We start from the raw sequence: 6,000 nt of genomic DNA on the forward strand, positions 1-6,000 counted from the left end.
TAAAGCATGTCTCTCCCTCCCAGCCAGGGTGGTATAGCAGAAATTTAGTGGGGAGCTAGTACTCCCACCCCTGCCCAGCAATAGCAAAGTGCTCCTCACACTTCAACTGCGTCAAGAGAGGCAGAACATGGACTTCTCCTGCCATCTAATAGTAATGAGGCAGCACCCTTCTCTTTTCACCCCCAACCCCGTACAGTATCAGAAAAGGTTGCTAAAACAGATGACTTAAATAAGATCCAAAGTATCATAACACCCAAAATGTCCAGGATTCAATTGAAAATTACTCCTCATACCAAGAACCAGGAAAATCTCAATGTAAATGAGAAAAGAAAAGTAATACTCACCAATGCTGAGATGATGCACGTGTTAGAATTTTCCGACCATGGCTTTAAAGCAGACATGATAAAAATGTTTCAAAGAGCATTTGTGAACATGCTTGAAACAAAGGAAAAAGAAAAAAAGAAAGCCTCAACAAAGAAATAGAAGATATAATGAAGAACTAAATGGAAATTTTATGTGAAAAATTCAATAATTAAAATTTAAAAGCTTAATAAATGGGTTAACAGCAAAATGGAGAGGACAGAGGAAAGAATCAATGAACTTGAAGGTGGAATAATAGAAATTACCCAAACTGAACAAAAAGAGAAACTAGATTGGAAAAACAAACAACCAGAGTTTCAGGTTCCTGTGAGACTATAACAAAAATATTTAACATTTTGTCATCAGAATCTGGAAGAGGAGTGTAGAGCTTCTAAGAAACTACTTGAAGAAATAATGGCTGAATATTTGCCAAATTTAGCAAAAGACATAAACATACAGATTCAAGAAGCTGAATAAATCTTAAACAGTATAAACGCAAAGGAATCCACATCAAGATTTCTCACAGTCAGACTCATGAAAATAAAAGACAAAGAAAGCAGCAAGAGAAATGACACCTTACTGATAGGGGAAAACAATTCAAATGACAGCAAGTCTCTCATCAGAAACCATGGAGGTCAGAAGGAAGTGTCACACATTTCTCAAGTGCTGAAAGAAAAGAATTGTCAATGCAGAGTTCTATCCCCAGTGACAATATTTTTCAGAAAGAAAGGGAAATCAAGATGTCAGATGAAGGAAACAAAAAGGAGTCGTCTCCAGCAGAGTGGGGATGTCCCCTCTCACCACTCCTGTTCAATATTGTACTGGAATAAGAGAAGAGAAGGAAATAAAAGTTATACAAATTGGGAAGGAAGAAATAAAACTGTCCTTATTTGCAGATGACATAATTGTCTATCTAGAAAATTCTGAAGAATCAACACAAATCTCCTGGAACTAATACATAGTTATAGTAAGTTTGCAGGATACAAGGTCAATATAGACAATTTGGTTGCTTTCCTGTATATCAATAAATTATTGGCAAAAAAATTAGATATACATCTAACAAAATATGTACAAGATCTATATGAGGGAAACTACACAACTCTGAAGAAAGAAAAGAAGATTTAAATAAGTGGAGAGATATTCCTTGTTCATGGATAAAAAGACTCAATACTGTTAAGATGTCAGTTCGTCTCGACTTGATTTACAGGTTCAACACAATGCCAATTAAAATACCAGCAAGTTATTTTGTAGATATTGACAAACTGATTCTAAAGATTATATGAAGAAGCAAAATACCCATAATATCCTACACAATATTGAAGAATAGTCGGAGGATTGACACTACCCAACTTCAAGACTTACTATAAAAGCTATGGTTATCAAGATGGTGTGGTTATTGGATACATGGGTGTTTATTATATTTCTGTCTCTAATTTTGTATATATTTGAAGGTTTTCATAGTGAAAATATTTTTTAAATGCTACATACTTGTTCCTGAGAGCCTTTTTCAACTGGCCTTTTCTCTATGTTTTGTCCCTTCCCCTAATAACCAAAACTTTATCTACACTCTAGGTTTTATCAGTTTTCCTGATTTTCTGTTTCTTAAATAAGAAATTTCTGCTTTAATCATTATTATCTTATTTATGTTTTCCTTGAAAAAATGCATGATTTAATTTTGTAGTTTTTATTCAGATTTATTAGTCCAATGCTTAATTTATTTGTTTAGATTCCTTTTTAATTGCTTAAATGTGTAAAACTATGAGTGCTCAACTTCAGATAATCCCTAAATTTTTTGATATAGGATGTATTCATTATCTGTATTTTATAAATTTTCTTCATTTTTCCTTCTGAATTTGAAGTATTTAAGAGAAAGGCACATACTTTTCTGTGGCTAGATATTTTTCTATTTATGATTATTATTTTCTAGTTTTATTGTAGTGTATTCATGGATCATGGTCTCTTCTTCATGTATTTGTGTATATATTTGGAAATGATCTGTGTTCTATATATAGCACTGGTTTTGTAAATTTTCCATGGAAAGAAATGTTAAATTTTCCATGAAAAGAAGGTATATATCTTTCATGTTGTAGAGTTTGAGGCATATCTGTTAGCTGGAGTATAATTATATTATTAAAATTCTCTGTATGCTTATTTTGATGTGTAGTTGGTCTGTCATAAGCCTACAGGAGCAAGTTAAAATCTGCTGCTAATACTGTGTTTCTATCCACTCCTTGTTTTCCTGCAGTTTGTGTTTTCATCTCTTATTATAAATGTACACATTTATGGCAGCTCTATTCTCATTGTAAACTGTATACCTCATACCTATAAAATGGACCTCTACCTTATCTAACATTTGTTTTGGATTTAGTCTTGGTGATACTGATACTTTCAATGAAGATTTTTTTTTTGTTACTACATATTTGCCTATCATGTCTTGTTTTCCCATATAATCTGAATCTTTTAGCTCTGGATGCTTCTTGTGTATTCAACAGATTGTTTGGTATTTTTAAAAATCAAATCTGATCATCTTTGTGTGAATATATCCTTTTTACATTCGATGTCAAAACAAATATATTTTGTTTTAATTTTTTCATCTAATTTTATGTTTTAGTTTTGTTTCAAATTGTTCCCTTGTCTTTTGCCTTCTTGTGCATGGATTTTCTTTCTGTTACTTGGGTTAAATGTATGCAGTGTGTACTTTCCTTGTCATAATTTGGAAGGATTATATCCTCTTTTTAGATATTGCCAGTGAAACATTTGTAAGTTTATATATTTTATCTAACCACTACCTCTTGATATAGCAACTTTAGACAGCATTTGTTGATGTTCCCTGTGAAATTTTAGATAATTAGCACACTGCACTTTCTCCTAACTCTTTTCTCTTTCTCACTTTCTGCTTTTGTCAATTGTACTGTTATTTTAGTTCTGGTGATTCCCTTTATAACATATAAATAATATACTTACACTACTACTTGTCAATTTGTTCACTTTGCTATGTTTATTGATTTATGACCAAGAAAGATGAGAAATGGATACATTTTCTTTCCCCCAGTTTTATTATTTTCACAACTTATGCCAATCTAACCTTTCTCTCCCCAATCATGCATCCTATAAGTCTTTTTTTTTTTTTTTTGCCTGCATAACGTGGCTTATGGGATCTTAGTTCCCCAATCAGGAACCGCACCTGGGCCATGGCAGTGAAAGCACTGAGTCCTAACCACTGGACTGCCAGGGAACTCCCTAGTCATTGTTATATATTTAAATTAATCACATATTTGCTGTGATTTCTCCTATCATTTCTTACTTGGGTAGAATATTTTGCTGTTGTCATTTTTTTTCAAGATTCACAAATATATATTTCATGATTTGTTTGCTTGGTTTTAAAGCTATCTGCCTACTGTCTGAGAATGTCTACCTATTGACTGTGTATTTGGATAATTACTCAGCTTGGCATAAAGCATAACACTTTGGTGTCACATAACCCCTTCATTAGCTCTTTGTAGATTACTGATGCATTTTTTAATGGCATTTAATCTGGTTTTAGATCAGTATGTGGCCAGCCTGATCCTCCCCTCCCACTTCTACCTCACATTCAGCCTGATTTTTCTCCCTGGAAAATGCTTGCATTACTTTTGAAGTTTTATGAACTTACCTAATACATGTTTCAGAATATATCATCATTTATTATTTTTTTCTTGCAATATGATATAATATTTTTCTACAGATTCAATTCTTACTATTTTCTAGAAAATTTTCTTTTTCTCTGTCTTTAATTATCTTTTCCATTCTGAGTGTCGGTTTCCTGACTTCAATGACAAATATTATTTTTGGTTTGGTCTATTGTCCATTTACATTTTTATTATTATTGAAACATAGTTGGTGGACAATATTATGTTAGTTTCAGTTGTACTACATAGTTATTTGACATTTATATACATCATGAAATGTTTGTTATGATAATGTAGTAACCATCTATCCCTATACAAAGTTATTACAATGTTATTGACCATATTCCTTATTCTGTATATTACATCCCCTTGGCTTATTTATTTTATAACTGGAGGTTTGTAGCTCTTAATCTCATTCACCTTTACTGCCTACCCTCCCACCCCTGAGCCCCCTGGCAACCACCCATTTGTTCTATGTATCTATGAGTCTGTTTTTTTTTTGTTTTGTTTTGTTTGTTTTGCTTTTTAGATTCCACTATAAGTGAAATCATACGGTGTTTGTCTTTCTGTGTCTCACTTATTTCACTTAGCATAATACCCTTTAGGTCCATCCATGTTGTCACAAATGGCAAGAATTCATTTTTAATGGCTGAGTAATATTCCATTATGTATGTTTGTATGTATGTATACCACATCTTCTTTATCCATTCTTCCATTGATGTACACTTAGGTTGCTTCCATATCTTGGTTATTCTAAAAAAAATGCTGCAGTGAACATTGGGGTGCATATATCTTTTTGAATTAGTTTTTTGTTTTCTTTGGGTCAATACCCAGAAGTGAAATTGCTGGATCATATGACAGTTCAATTTTTAATTTTTTGAGGAACTTCTATACTGTTTTCCATAGTGGCTGCACTAGTTTACAATCCCACCAACAGTGTACAAGGGTTCCCTTTAATAGTTTACAATCCCACCAACAGTGTACAAGGGTTCCCTTTTTTCCATATCCTTGCCAACACTTGTTGTTTGATGTCTTTTTGGTGTTAGCCATTCCGATAGGTGTGAGGTGGTATGTCACTGTGGTTTTGATTTGCATTTCCCTGATGATTAGTGATATTGAGCATCTTTCCACGTATCTGTTGGCCATCTGTATGTCTTTTTTGGAAAAAAATGTGTATTCAGGTCCTCTGCCTTGCTATCCACTTACTTTAATCTCCTTCTTTTCCTCTATGTTCATCGTGGTTATCTCAAACCTTTTTTCTTTGTTAGTAATTTGGTTATAGGCCAAGTCTACTTTGCTAAATTTAGTCTCTTTTTTTTTTCTGTTTAGTTTGGTTTCAATTCTGTATTTATTTCTTAGGTCTGCAGTTTTCATTTTCCTTCAGCTTTTGTTTGTCATCTCTAAGTTTCTCTGCTTCTATCAAGTTTCATATTTTCATTATGTTCTCCCTCAATACAAAACCTTTCTAGGGAAATTTTTTCTATTTCTTCAATTTTGCTTTTGTCTAGATAAGATTGTCATCTGTGGTATAGATTAGTAGCAGCCTACTCAGTATCCATCCTTCCCTATTTTCTTATTTCCAGACCACTCATTTTATTTAAGGCAGTAATGTACCCAGCTAAAAGGCAACATTTCCAAGACTCACAGCTAAAAGCAGTTGATGCATTTCTTCTTAGTTTCCTACCCCCATGAGGACACTTAAATCTTCCCATATTTTAGCTTGTGCAGGTACAAGTTTTGTGTATTGGTTCACCCTTCTCTGTGTATGAGGATCTTAGTACAATTTTTTAAAAAGCAGCTTTTCATTAACATTTCTTGCCTACTGTGTGTGTTAGTGAGTGTGTTGGGTGCTTCATGCTAGTTACAGTAATTTGTTTTACTACAGTGAACCACAAGGATTCAAGTAAACCTCTTTCTTTTCTCTCTCTCTTTCTCTCCCTCCTTCCCCAACATTTTGGGTTGCTCATTTTGG

This window comes from Mesoplodon bidens, assembly GCF_964165515.1.
Source record: "Mesoplodon bidens genome assembly, chromosome: 4".
Taxonomy (NCBI): domain Eukaryota; kingdom Metazoa; phylum Chordata; class Mammalia; order Artiodactyla; family Ziphiidae; genus Mesoplodon; species Mesoplodon bidens.